Source organism: Varroa destructor, unplaced genomic scaffold, assembly GCF_002443255.2.
Source record: "Varroa destructor unplaced genomic scaffold, Vdes_3.0 BEIS01000001.1, whole genome shotgun sequence".
Taxonomy (NCBI): Eukaryota; Metazoa; Arthropoda; class Arachnida; order Mesostigmata; family Varroidae; genus Varroa; species Varroa destructor.
This window is the reverse complement of record NW_019211454.1, coordinates 12026872-12041851: the sequence shown is the minus strand read 5'-3', so window position 1 is coordinate 12041851 and position 14980 is coordinate 12026872. Positions and strand designations below refer to the sequence as shown.

General features: G+C 39.2%; 1 long non-coding RNA gene across 4 annotated transcripts; it reads right to left on the bottom strand.

Moving 5' to 3' along the window:
• Window positions 1–503: 503 nt before the first annotated feature.
• Window positions 504–14893, bottom strand: LOC111245798 (uncharacterized). Of its 4 annotated transcripts, none has more exons than XR_015317317.1 (5): window positions 8206–14893; window positions 7939–8072; window positions 5441–5522; window positions 4417–4664; window positions 504–3800 (listed from the first exon to the last, which is right to left on the bottom strand). It is a non-coding gene; the product is annotated as an uncharacterized LOC111245798 (long non-coding RNA). The 4 variants fall into 4 exon arrangements; XR_015317315.1 differs by lacking the exon at window positions 504–3800 and having other exon boundaries at window positions 4409–4664; window positions 8206–9308; window positions 10577–14893; XR_002671494.2 differs by lacking the exon at window positions 504–3800 and having other exon boundaries at window positions 4409–4983.
• Between the last annotated feature and the right edge of the window lie 87 nt (window positions 14894–14980).

Sequence of the window (14980 nt, the reverse complement as noted above, 5' to 3'; positions counted from 1 at the left end):
ATATATAGAATTGCATAAACAGAACGCGACAGTAGCAACCAGCACGTCATTTTGTAGTACTCGTGAAGCTGGCGTATACTATGAGAAGTATGACGAATCATTGCCCGTGAAATAAGTACAACTAATAATAATCTTAAATGTTGATAAGAAGGTGATTAGGCTGTGTTTTTTTTTTTGTGCGTAGATGAACAGAAAGCTTAGAGAACAATAAATTCATAAAAAAATATTACATTTTTTCTACAACAGAAATTCACTACTCCTCAGTGTACCGATTGTCGTAGACAACTTCTGCGAGTCCCTAAAGACGCTCGAAAAGCTATAAACTGGGGGGCCATTTCGAAACAAAACTGCTAACACTAGCGATATCTCTTAAAACTATGATCTTCCTGTGAAGAGTGATTTGAATTTAATTCATAAAAAAATACAAAGTCGGCAATCTGAGAATTTGCGTTAACAGTATCATTCTTTAACTAAATATACGCACAATAAAAGATATCGGCCTATTAACGAGCTGATGAATAGTAGAGGCACTTCAGCTCAAGTTGGACAAAGGCAGACCTGCCACAATCAAAAGCAGCATAAAATTTATGTCAAGTCTAAACAGGGCAAATAGGTATCGAGATTAGTGACTAGCTACTTTTTAGTCAGACTCAGTCAGCTTCCTTTTCCTCATTCACTTGCAGGCCTAACCGCTGGCCGACGTTCCAACACTCGAAAATCTTATAACATTTTATTGATATATTTGTCTTAAGGTACGGTAATGTCGTAGTTTTCATGGATGATGAAATTCATGCCCAGGAAACAGGACGATGGCTGCACCTTTAACTCAAAGTGCTTCGTCATAGTACCTTTTGCAATCAGCATATCGTTGACGTAAATACCAAGTCTTGCTCAAAAAATAGAAGCTGCTGTCTCCTAGGCCAGCATCTGTTAGCGCTTTCCTGGATTTCTTGGCGAGGTAGTGTCGTGATTAATGACGACTTGATTTTATCTGCAGTATCGGTCTTTGTTATCGCCGTATCTGTTCTGGTCAAAAAAGATATATCACAAAAATAGCGCTATTCTGGTAAACGCTTCTTATGCCTATTTGTTTATTATACGGCTTTTCATAAGCGCTTATGGCCAAAATGATGCGTATCGTCTCTAATTTTGACACGGCCGCATATACATTAAACGGAGAGAAATCCTTTCCGGCAACCTGAGTGAAGACTCTCATAACGTACCTGGTTTTATAACCTCGTTCGTGTCCCTTTTTCGTTGGAAGACACATTTTGCTTCTACAGCATGTACCTTTGTGCTAGTTCAGCTACACTTGTTTTTACTACTTTTTTTATTTTTTGGAGGTTAAGGGCAAATGCATTATGCAGACCGGACATCATTGACTGTGCTTTGTCCGGTACTGTGGGACTCTCACCCACTAAACCCTGGACCCCTTTATCAGCTTGGGCCATGGTTCGGGATATGTTTGATATTACTTCGAAACCATGACTTGCAGGAACTGTCATTTCATCATCCTTTCCTTTGAGCCGTTCCAGTCCATCCTCCATTCTGGCTTTTCTCTTGTACTGAGTCTATTCGTGTGACCTTAGCTCTCCCTTTGCGCTTAGGAAATCTTCAGTCCAGTAGGAATCGAAGCGAATTGTTTTTTTTTATTCATAACCTGGTTCTGAACTGTGTATCTTCCTTCGACCATGCGTCCGTTCACTTCGTTTGAAACTCTCTCTTTTTCAATGTCGCTCTTTATTTTCAGAGCCGGACACGACCTCTTCGCTCTGTTATTACTTTAACTCTGTCTAGTTTCTCCGTGTTCATTTGTCGAAATCTTCTCCTAGCGTAAAACGATTGATGGCTCCTTTCGAAGATGACGTCGCTTGATCGTGCTGTCTTATGCTTCCTCGGAGTCCAGACGCTCTCTCCAAGAGCACCACCCTCCATTTTAGACGCGAGCTCCCTTCGGCCGAGTGAAAAATGAAGTAGGCAGCACTTCGATTCAGATGCGTAAATTTTACCCTGTTGTGGTTTGTGTCGAACAAAGTTTGCTTCACACACTAGTTGCAATACTCACATTCACGACCATGCTAGCACATTATTCGATTTCATTTCATAAATACCTGGCTCGTGGGGTAAGTTAAGTATGGCGTTCGGTAAAGTTAAGCTCATCTTTTCGGCCATTTCGTTATACGTCGGCTGGTTGACCATTAAATGTCAAAAGTTCGAATAGATTCTCGTTACAGTTGACCTAAATGCAGGCGCTACCCTCCGGCAAGAGGCCCTTGTCTACTAATTTTTGCCAACTATTAGAGTAAACAAAAGAAAGTTTCGACGCTTCTATGTAAGGAGCACTGTCTACCGTACAGCTTACAGTATTGCTCAGTGAGATTAATGTAGTTGTTCTTAGCCTTTTTACTTACTTTCCAATTACGCGAGCCGTGGCGGAGTCCAGCGTTTATAAATCGCTATTTCCCCTCAGCATCGTGTGCTCGATATTCAGTTTTTTTTTTAGAAATACATTTTTACCGTTCGATCTCGTTACTTGCACCATGTACAGGTTTAATGGGTAATTTGAAGGCCGATTGTTTTGGTGAAGATTTTTAGGCTCCCCAAGTGCTTTGAAGAACACAACTGAGAAAAGCTTTTGACTGACGATTCGTTGACGACAATGTCTAAGTTCGATCGTATTGCTTTAGTTGTTCTATATTGGCGGGGGTTGTGCCATATTGGCAGTATCTTTTCCTTACCTAGTGCTAAAGCACACTCGTCTTCCTGTAGTGCTAACTTGGCTGGGACTTTGTCGGGGTTAGTGGGTATCTTCAAAGTATCACACTGATTTTTTCTACTGTTAGTGGCACGTGGGCTGTGCTGACTATGTCGATGGACGCATGCTCCTGATGTGATGAAGCTGTTTCTGTTAGACGCTGGCTCTGTTTATAACATCACTGGCCATTGGATTGTCACACTGCAGGATTTGACAATGATTGTGGTCCATTAATGCGCTGATTAATGCTGAAGATACCTTGACTCAATTGGTTTAAGGTAGATCTGTATAACTGACGCGAAGCTTTTTCGATAGCAAGTGCCGAGATTTAATAGATTGATTCTATCCTTTTACGCTGCATGCTTTGGCCTGGTTCGGTAGAAAGGTTGGAGTCGTTTATACACGTAGCTAACAGCTTCGCGCCTTCGGTTGTATGTTTTCTCGCTAGATAGTTAGGTTGGTATATAGTGAATACTACACTATAAATATAATATGCACCGCAGTTATTTATTATGTGATATTAAAATTATACAAATTAATTCCTTCTTGTGTTCTGTATCGATGAATCAAGAACTTTTCTATTCTATTTGCATGGCTATTGTAGACAGCCCTAACTGTACACGTGCTTGTTGTTATTAGGATGAGGAGGACTTTAGACTCAGAATTTACCTAAATAGATTAGACAAGCGCAGCTTATAAAAAAAAAAAAAAAAAAGTAAAAAAAAAATAACACTGATTCACGTTAGTGGCCTTCGATAGTGGCAACTGATGCTAAAATCTGTTGCGTATAGTAACCTTTACGGTTAGACAAAAATTTACGACTTCTTGCACTCGATACTCAAACTTACAAAGAAAGATACAGTAAGGCATATCGAAGGAGTAATATACTTGTTGAACGCGTATGAAGGACAACCAAGGCCCTTTGTGATAATAGCCAGACGTTTGGAGCGGTGACGAACTACTAGCCCTTAAAGGCCTAGTATAAACTATACCGTTGATAATGTTTTACACCTCGTTTGAAAATTCGCGCACGTAGCAATACCACCTGAAACAACGTTGATATTTACACGGCTCACACTTCGAATAAATGTTAATCACTTATTCAACAAATACCAGAATGTGCATAGTTGGAATTTACCGTATCATCGCACGTGTGTGCCTTTAATACAGATACGATGAGAAGTGTAAACAAAAACACTGTGTTGATATGTAGCTTTTTGCCAAGGTTAACGTTTCTTAGCAAAATTGGTATCGTTAAAGGTCGTGTTCATAGCACTCTAGAGATGATTTCGATTATACTTATTCCATTTCGAAATACCAAGCGGGGGGCAAATTGACTTTTTTTCCTTTTAAATTCCTCGTTTTTTCGTAATCCCCTTCGACCATTTGGTACTTATAAATAGCAAATAATAACATTTGGCATTATAAATACCTTGCACTCATCCAATTTGAGTTGATTTTGCTAGCCCTGGTCAAAAGTGTATTTTGTGATGGTATTTATAGGTTCGCTTTGCTGTTAATGAATACACAAGTCAACGACGTCCCATTTCAGCATACATCTGACTTGCCACATAAAAATGGCTCAATTCCTGATTCATCGTGATACTGTTCGTAGTACCAACTACTTTTTAATACTATGGAAAAGGTCAAGCATATTTTACCTTAGAGGTCCAACATATCCCCAGGATGTATTTTCTCAGTGTTTATATTGCGCCTACACTTCACAAAGACGTTTGAGTTAGTGCCTTCTACTTCGTTTATAAAAAGCAGAAAATGTATCAAACATTCTGTTTCTGATGACTCTAGACATATCCGGTTTTCAGAATAAAAATTTTCCATGTACGATTAATCAGATCCAACAGCGAAGACGCCAGGTATAACCTTGCATAGTTCCAGGTAAGTATGTTACCTAGAACCAAAACAATGATTAGTTTGTTGAACAATTGTTATTAATTATTACTAGCGAATCTATACAAAAAATTATGTCATGATCATAACGTAACGCTGCGACTACTTAACTTGTGTATGACAAAGCCGCAGTACGCTAGAATGCTGTATATATTCCGTAACTTCTTTCCGTAAATTTTGTTTTCTTTCCTAGACAGACGCTAAGACCATTTTGCAGTGTCGCTTCAGAAGCTACCAGAAAATATCTTCGTAGATATCTTCAGCGTTTCTCCAACATATTTATCGAGCACAAGGTTCTGGTGCTTTTTCTCTTGCTAGAACTAAAATTTGAATCAGTGGTGGCAGTTACATCTATTGTTAAAGGTTACGAAAGCAACACATTTAAAAATTGAGAAGCTTCGTTTAATAGGTTAAATATATTAAACTGTAGGTTCCGTATGGGGATCTCTATGCGCTTTTGCTTCGCATGGGTTCGGTGTAGCGGGTCGATCCACAGCGGATTGGCTACGCTAAGAGAACTATTTGGAGAACTAACTACAATGCCGCTGGTGGTAACCTCTGCGAAGAGGATACGGTTTTATTACTAAGTAAAGGTTCCTCAAATCTCCCTAATCTATTTTTAAGACGAGCTCCCACCGCAAGCGGAAGTTTCTGATTAACGCGTATTTTCCCACCAATGATGAGAGGCCCTAAGTACTAGGTATTACAACTAATAAAACTTACATACTCTTCCGTTATGAAACCAGTTCCTATGAAAAAAAGAAGAGAGAAACGCACGTTAATGAATTTTATTCCGTTGCTAGTTATATTGATGGCATCGTCCAAAAATGTGACCGGTCGCAATCACGTGTATATTTACCTGAAATGTAAAGAAATTTGACAGTTCTACGAAGCTTTGTAGGGAGTCATCTTGTGGAATTCTTAATCTTGAGAGAGCCGTAATATTAATGAGTCAGCAACGGTGTACCGATAAGTCTTACCATAAAATGTAATAATCCTTAACTGAAGTGAAAAATTCAATTTGTACTAATTGTCCTTCTAGAAGAATTCGAATTTCATTGAGAACTCGATTGTACACACAGACACGCTCATGGGTTACGCACATACGTTAATTTTTAAGACTGAAGAAGAATGTTAAGACAAGAAACCTTCCCTGAATGAGCCTGATGGTACAATCTAATACGTTACGCAATGAAATAATGCGACTTACGTCTCTTAATAACAGCGTTAATAAATTGTTCTAAAATTAGCTAAGGAGCGTGACTGAAGATTTTAGAGCCCCAGTTCCATTTTGAACTAACACCACCGTATCGACAAGGACGGTAATGAGCATCTATTATAGAAGGTACAATTTTCTTTTTAATTCAAATAATAATTATCTGTGCATCAAATCTGAAGTTCTAACCGCCTAAACTACTTATACACTTTAGAACAGCCTATATAATTGACTGTATTGTTACCAAGATCAGCTTGATATCCTCCCTGATCAGCAAGATCAACCTCCCTGACATGGTTGATTAGCTCAATAGTTGCTCTTCACGAAATCGTTTGCGCCATTTTCTTCACTAGTAAATTTCGAAGTTATGCTGTCGTTATAGCTTGTATGACAGCTACGCATTCGATGCGCAAGCTGGTGACGTGGCTAATTGAATGCTTGGAGCTTTTCGCCCAGAACGGCCATCGTCGTTGTGAAGTTCATCGCTACCACTCAGACTCTGTACCTGTTCCCGCTTAAAAGCAAATAGCAGTACACCTAGCAACAGACGATTGACATAGGAAATAGTGCGATGTACATCGAACGATAATAAAATCCTTTGTGGCGTTTTACGGATCCTAATCGAGTATTCATTGTCTCCTTTCGCATTACGAAGCGACAGTGCTACCCCACTTGTGTCGTCGCACTGCGCGACACGTAACGAATGCTGCTGGAGCAGTAATCGTTGTAGTCGTCATTTCTTCACCAAAAGTCTGCTCTCTTAGTCAATTTTAAAGTGATTTGATCATTTATATAGAATAGTACAGTTGTACACGGAACATTTTCGAAGAATGACGAGGATTGACATGAAGCTGTGTGAAGGTAAGCGGGATCGAACTGAAACAATTTCGGCTGAATCTTTGTTCCGCCACTCCTTGCAGAGAAAGTGATTTTCAGTAAAGCGATATACTAATATTTCGGTTGTTAACACATGTAAAGTGGATGATAGTCCTGTGACTTTAACGTAGGTCTTCCTCCAGGTTCGTATTAGGAACTAATCCTCAAGAAAGGTAATGTTTTTAGTTTATTGAACATGGTATGCGCTGCCGCTAATGAGAGAAGTAGATGCAAACGTGTACTTGACCTCTAAGAAAAATACCAAGTATCATTGTTGGCATTGGGTTACTGGCCCATAGTCGTGCCTAGTGACAAATTTTCTGAAATCAATAAGTCGTTACTGCAAATCTATCCGCATAACGTTAATACTACTAACAGTAATAACATATGTGCGTTGTTTTTATTCCGAACATAAAGTCCAAGCAATAATATTAATTGCGTGAGGTTTTTCCAAGTTCAAATCCTGGAAAAGATTAGTGGTCAAGACAGCTTCAGGGTCAACTTGATGACCATGCTAAATGTGGAGTACCACAGGAGAACATTTTGCATTTATATTAAACTGACAGTCCTGAGTGTAGCAACGTAGTATATATAGCACAGTGGATAATAATCGTGTACAACATATATAGTATCCAATATAAAGTATCCCGAATATTGGTCAAGCGGCTTTTATTTTTAGGCAGCTTTTCGGCATTGCTTGTTAATGTTATTTCCGATGCTCTGAGAATCCTGTGGTGCTTATTTTATAGTTTCTTGGTAAGGCTGAATTTCTACTAATTCCACTAACGGATTAAGTTGACGTTTCGAGTGGTCATTATCAGAGCTACAGAACGATGAATTTTACTTTGATCTCTGATCCTGTACTGCGCGGTGCCAAAATATGCTGGAACATGTCAATTTTCCAGAAAGCCATTCATGAAGACGCATGTTATTTATAGTAACAAGCCTAGTCACTTTCCAAATATATGCTTTATAACGGATTTAAAATATCACGCATTTATTATTACCAGAATTCCGGAAATAACCGTTTTAAGAAACCGAAATTTCGGGTGTAGGGGCTGTAAGGTGTACTTCTTATCGGGAAAAAATTACGAAAATGAAGTCCATAAAAATTGTGTTCGTAACAAAACTGTACTTCAATAAGCTTCCATGTTTTCGTTTAAATATGTAAATTTCATCATACTTGTACAATGTGCAGTTTCGGCAGAGTCTGCTGATGGCTACGGAGTTAGATGTGCTGTGTATATGTGACATCCATACGTATTATCATTTGCCGTAGACCTCACCGGTTAATCTTTCATACGTGTCATATCACCGCTGAAAATATATGCCACATTGTAGACAACATTACGGTGCCGTTCGGACGCATGGAACTTGGAACAGCTTACGGATACTGTACAATTCATCATAAATTAACTTTAGCGAAGATTGACTACATTAAGATACTAACCTGTATACGCATAAACTGATTTGCGACCATGGAAGCGATAAGTGTAATTATCTCTTTAACTAGATTTTAAATTTGCTCGAAAACTTCATTTTTTCTAGGCGGCCAATATCATTCCTGTTAGGAATAGCGCACTCCATAGTCATCTGTAAAATTTCGATTAGACAGATAGGGGTCCTGCAAGGTCGGATTACTTTTAATCCTCTATTTCGTTTGATCACCCTGGAGAGATATTCCGGAACCCTCTAGCTTCTGAAGTTTTCGTCGCTGTTGGACCACTTTATACAGTGGGTCTTTTAACACTGATTTCAAAGAAATAACTGAAAGTGCTAAAAATCAAATGTTTTTAAAATATTAGCGCACGACAATAATAAGCTAATATCACCGTGTGTATTGATTGAATGTTTTGTAGTTGTGAAAAACAGTAATATTAAGTACGTCTTAATTATGACATAAGCGACCTTCATCGTCGTTTTTCGATTGAAGCCACAGGGCGTTCTGGTTTCACCCATACATACCTTCTCGTCAACTAATGCAGTGTACACGTTTTAATGATGGAAAGACCACAACTCTTCACAGCTACCAAGTTTGTAATCGATAACAGCTGAAATAGGACCGAGAGATCGAGGCAGAGAGCCTACTGTGTCAAAAAAAATGCGCCAGAACTCTTAGAAAAATTGAGGAAGGGCACCAAAAACATTGAACAAATATTTGCCTCTGGGGATACGCCGATGCCAGGCACTTTCAGAAACTGAAGGTTGGAAAGAAAAGCATTACGGAAAAACCGATAAGACTAACAGCGACATGATAAAGATCGATATTATAATACTGTTATAATAAAAACGGCAATATAATTAAGCTCCCTTTTCTTTTTCCTGTACTGGGTCTCGGCATGTTCGTGCGTGCAATTGACGAGCCCGCGTCCACGTGACATGACACAGAATCGATGAAATAATCCTCGGAATTAATGACAGATAACAGAGTTAACGTGCTCTTTGATGCAAGATAACTAAATTTCAGTAGCCTTGAGAAACGGCGATGGCAGCAGCAGCAGCGGCCACAACGGTAACAGCGATCACATCCAAAAGCTTCGGCTCTGCATCGTCCTGGGATACACACAGGAAGTGCTTTTATTGACAGGAGTACAGTGAGAAGTGATCCTAAAATGGTAGCATTATACTGCATAATCAGCAGATGAGTGTTAGGATATATCTTCATTCGTGGAGAAGACTGGAACATATTTGGCCTAATGACGCTTAATGAGTCCTTTGCCATATAAAAACGTTCATATACAACCCGTATTATGTTGTTTTACCACAAACACATTTTAAAATAGTGGTTTATGTAATTTCGATCGCCATCCACCAGTACATTTCAGTATTACAGTTTGGCTGAACATGATGTTCCGCTAAAAAAAAGTCGTGGACATCGACATATAATCGTCAATACATTAAAAAAATGAATGAAAAAAATGAAAAATAAAAAAATACCTAATCCTTGGAGCAGATTTAGATTACAGCTGCTATTGCTTTTTATTGTTTTTTTTTTTTTTTTAATATAAATTTATACCCAATCGTGCGCGACATAAGAGTTACAGAGTTGCATACATTTTTTGTTGAACCGGTTAACGACATTTTTACTTTTACCAAATATGAGTCGTGCCGAAGCAAAAATAAAGTAAGTTCAAAACAAGTAATGTCTGTAATCGAAAGGGAATACGTAACTCGGTATCATCTTCGTGGTTGCTACTTTATTTCGCCCTAAATTTGCTTAGTACAAAGAACAACGTTTTTTATGCCGAGCGTTTTATCCCCAAAACATTATGAACGCGCTTTGGGATAAGATAGGCACCAAATAAGCTTTGTATTTTATGACTGTAGGTAACATAACATTATTAGCGCAGTTACTTAAGAGATCATCAATGACTATTTCTAATAAAAAAGCTCATGGAGAATTGTTGTCAAGGGTTGTTGACAGGGAACATAGAGTAATGTGGCAGAAATGCCTGGTCAGTCAGTTTGGTGTGCCGAGTAGTGAATTTAGAGCTCAGAGGCTTATATTTAATATATAGTTTCCGCAATCCATCCACAAGTTGTGTGTATCTGTCGAGCATATCATTGACCACTACGTTGGTAGGGCAGAGCTTTTTACGACAGAAAATATTATCGTTCCATTTATATATATCCCAACACTCAACTTGGTCCGACATTTGATTCGCACTTAGCTAGCTTTCGTTCCAGTATCGCCTTACGAGACAACTGTTTGTGGTTCTACTTACGTGTATATATATATATATACACATATATATATATATACAACAAGGCAGATGCGCCAAGATTGATTTCCAACACTTCGCAAATGTAACCTTCTATACCTCAATAATCATCGCGCGGTTTTCATCGCGTAAAGCGTCCAATTCTGTGACGCCGGCTCCTGTCGTAGTTCTTCCCCAACTACAAGATACTATTTTTTCATTGGCTAGCCCGTGCCATGTATGTCATACTCGCCGCTATCGCACTTCGTTATTTTCGTCATTCGACACACGTGCTTATTGAAAGTCTGTATTTGTGGAACATTTAAGAAATGCATCTATATATATATATATATACTTCAAGGAGCAAGGGCTGGAGGCGCCATGCTTCAGAGGAACAGAACGCGGATGATCGTCTTGACGTGACGAAGGATACGACACGGTAAGGCATTGTTTGCCTTCCGACTGTCAAGATGGGCACGTAGCATCGAGAAGACACTGAACAACACTCAGAAGGACCGGCTCCAAACAAACGGCAGAACAACAGCGGATCACTACCGAGCTTATTTTATGGGGGCACGTGAGAAGTGACGGCATTGTTTAAAAGAGCTAACCAAATGAGCGCTGGCACCATGACTCTAGAAACTGAAAACAAGGCCGAACTCCGCAGCTCGTTTGGCTATTTTGAGAATACGAAGAACGATTATGTTCTATGATGATTTTGTTCTGTTCTCGTTTATTTGTTGTCTGCGCATCTCAAACGTAGCCTCACACTCTCCGTACCATACGAACAATAAGCTACAACACAACAATTCGCGGAATGTTATCGATCCTGGGTAGATGAAATTTCTTTTCCATGCGGCAGTCGTCTCTCTGTTCTCGATACTTACTTTGTGTCACGGTTTTCCCTTGCTCACGCTATTCAGCGTTTAAGTTTACTTGTTATACGATTTTTTTTCCAGCCCCTTCTCTCACTCGCTTGCCTCTGCTTGAGAAAAACTTCCGAAGTTCTCCCCACAAATCTCGACCACTCTCCGTTCGTTTGAAAAACTGCATCTGGCATTGACACAGCGCTCTTCAACAGAGTGGCAAGCTCCTGCTCTGTATTGCGATTCGGGGACATAGTTACTTTAACAACGTTCACGTACTCTCTGAACCGATGCTTACTTTTACTATTTGCTTCCATTTACTGCAGCTACTCCGCGCCACTCGTTGCTCGAAAGACTCGCTGCTATCTGCTCTACTCGCTTTAGAGCTTTTCAACTTTCTCAAATAAAACTCAGAAATTCAACGGACAATGTCTTTCTCAGGCGAAGCTTGATGAGCTAGTAAATGACGGCACGTCAATTGTTAGCTCCACCTGTCGTCATTTCATGGATCTTTCTGTATGACATCTTTGTACATAGTCAGTTAAAAAGGTAACATTTTTTAACCCGTTTCCATTGCCTATTACCCTCAACACCACCACTTGGCGTGCTAGTGCCTTCGACGGCTCCTAATACACGGTCCTGTTCGCTAATGGCACACATGTAGCTATGGCTGTTCTTCATCGTGATTTTTTTGCACTTATCTCAAAGCACGCTCTTGCTGAACATGCATTTTGCGGCGTGGATGGCACGTGCCCCGCTCGCTACGCATGTGAACCTACCGTCATTCCGTCTGTCTTCGCTCCGTGCGCGAGGCCTACAATTCTGTAGTGAGCAAGATTTGAGTAAGATACATAAATCTCGAACCAGAGACTATGCTTCTAACGATTACGCGAACGCTTTCCGTAAACACGCTCGTATATTTAACCAGCAGTTTGGAACTCAACACACGATTAATTGCGTAGGCTGGATAGATAATCGCGTTGGTTAGTCCGGCCAAGTGATCTTTTCTGAGATGAATCGTATTCTGTATGGTACACTTGCCGTATCACGACTCACTATGCACTAATATCTGCAGTCACTTCCGGTGCCCTGTCTTTCGCGTTGTTCGTTCGTTCCTTGTTTTTAAAAAGGACAAGCAGCAGCAGCAGCAGCAGCACCGCCGCCATCCGTGACTTCAACCCACACCCGTTTTTCTTGGGGGCGCCTACGCGGGCGCACTGCGTTGCATTGTTCGCCATTGAGAACGTGGAATTCGCTTAGTAACTAAGCGTTGATTGACATCTTCACACGACTGCCATTTCTCGCCATTTTCTACTGGCTAATCGATTCATTGTTTTTCTTCGTTTACACTACTTCCCTAACAAATCCGTTCAGGCGTCTAACAAGTGCCACAGCTCAAGCTACTGCGTACAATTTCACGTTGTTCGAGTTCAGATCTTCATCAAATATAAATATTTACCTGTCTTTTTAGTAAAAAAAGTTCACTCTCTATAACGTTGTCTGTAGCATGTGAGAATTGCGAGACATAAAGACTCAAATTATATTTAGCAAAGATAAAAATTAACACTCGCAGCAAGCTAAGTATAGGAAATCTAAATATCCTCCGTACTAGATATAATTAAAAATTTCTCATACGCGTAAATCGTGTAGCATTTACGTGTAATACTTGTAGCACAAACAGTTAATTGTTTTTTTTTTTTTTTTTTTTTCTATTTCTTTCACTAGAATCAGATACGAATCGGCCTCTCAGATTTCAGACTTCTGTAGAATATTCAGTTGTTGAAAGGACATGGTTTTCGATCTGTTATTAGATCGGTAAATCTAGCAATAGTTTGTCAGACGCTTAAGAATAGATAATCGTTTATCTCGCTGTCTGCTGTTAAATCTTGACGAAGTAACATTACACAGCTTGAATATTTACTTAGACTTCTGTAAGTATAGTAGTAATAGTAGTAAAGTAATTGTTGCCTATTTTTTTTTTTGATAAACTTCGTTTGTCGTCGTAAAAATGAAATTTCATCAATAGTAAAAATTATATGTTATTCGTTATGTAATTAATTTTAGCATACTATTACGCCATTTGGTCAGTGTGAACGGTTCAACTGAAGTGAAGCATCTATGAAGAAGAAGAAGAAATCAATGTGTACAAACTTGGCAGATATCAAAGAGCATCCTCAACTCTAGGCTAGACAACGTCCGCTGTTTACCCTAAACTGGGTACGTCAAAACAAGGATACGTGTTGACAGAAAAGCTTACTAAATTTTAAAAATGAACTTTTTGCCCCTGTTGTTTCTTAAATCTTATCTAAGTTATAACTGGTTTTGCAGTTAACGAAGGTATAAATTTAACTTCTCTTAGAGTGAACAGCTGGTAGCAGCGCAAGCCAAAACACTGACACGTCCTCAGCAAGAGTGCATCTCGTGAGATAGCAGCTGGTCGTGCCTCAAGAGCTTCCCCATTGTATCAAACCAGTTTGAAGCAGTTGGCGAGGTTACAAAAATATGTGCATCGATGCACTTTACACCTTCTAAAACAGCCTATCTCCTTTGAATGAGTGAAGATATGTATCGTGTTAATTAGTCTGATTTCAGGACTTTCGCGTCACGATAGATTTTATACAGTGTGTTGTGTCCACGTGTTCGATTCCGTTCTCCGGAATGGAAATCCAGCGTGAAGCAATCTACATCTTCATCGAAGTGTATTACAAGCTACCTTGATCAAACTGTACGTTTAAACGGGATCTTGTGTCGATAATTTAGCTCGTGTTGCTGTGACAAAGATAAAATTTAAAAATAAATAAGTTATAAATAACTAGTTCTACCTTACCCGTGCCTGTCCAATTTTCGAAGTTAATGATTTTTCAAGTAACATTTTCAATGCCAGATGGCAAGCTCGATATTAATTGCCACCTGATAAGAAACTAATTGCTTTAGCAAAAGATACCTTCTTTTTGGTATGATATACTTTTGTGTAAAAGGAATACCCGATTTTGGTTAATAGGAAACATTTGTTTAGCTAAAAAGAAAAACTAACATTATTACCGGACTCGCCCATCACCAAGTTCTTAATGCTAAAAGGATTCAGCGTTTAGCTAGAGAAAGTATGTTTTTTCTGTTGTCGTCAATTTCATAAAGTACCAAAATGTATCGACTGATGAATCGCTACGGAGATAGACCCATGCCGCAATCGTTACCACAATAATCCGCCGTATCCCACTAAGAATATTTTCGAATGTAATCGATCTGACTAACTTTAGTAATGTTCTTAAGCAAATAATAAAACTTGCCATTATTTTCTTGAAGTATTTATACCCGAATTATTTATGTTTGCCTGTTTTAACTTAATTCCATTAAGTAACCACTCGATGAGCTATGTTCCAAAAGAGCCGTGGCTTGCAGCAGCGTCATCTTCATTTCAGCCGGTAACCTTAAAGCAAGATCTCTATTTTGTTAGGGCCTAAATCCTTCGGCGTACAGATTTCAGAATTAACGATAAGATTTGTGACACGCTACGAACTAGTCCCAAATATATGACTTGTACAAGATATGATACTCACTCAGGTAAGACGTATCTACATCATAAGCTAAAATTGTATAGAAGTAGTCAAGTAGTTTAGAGAAATTGCTAGGTTCTCAGCTGCGACGCGAGCCTGAAACC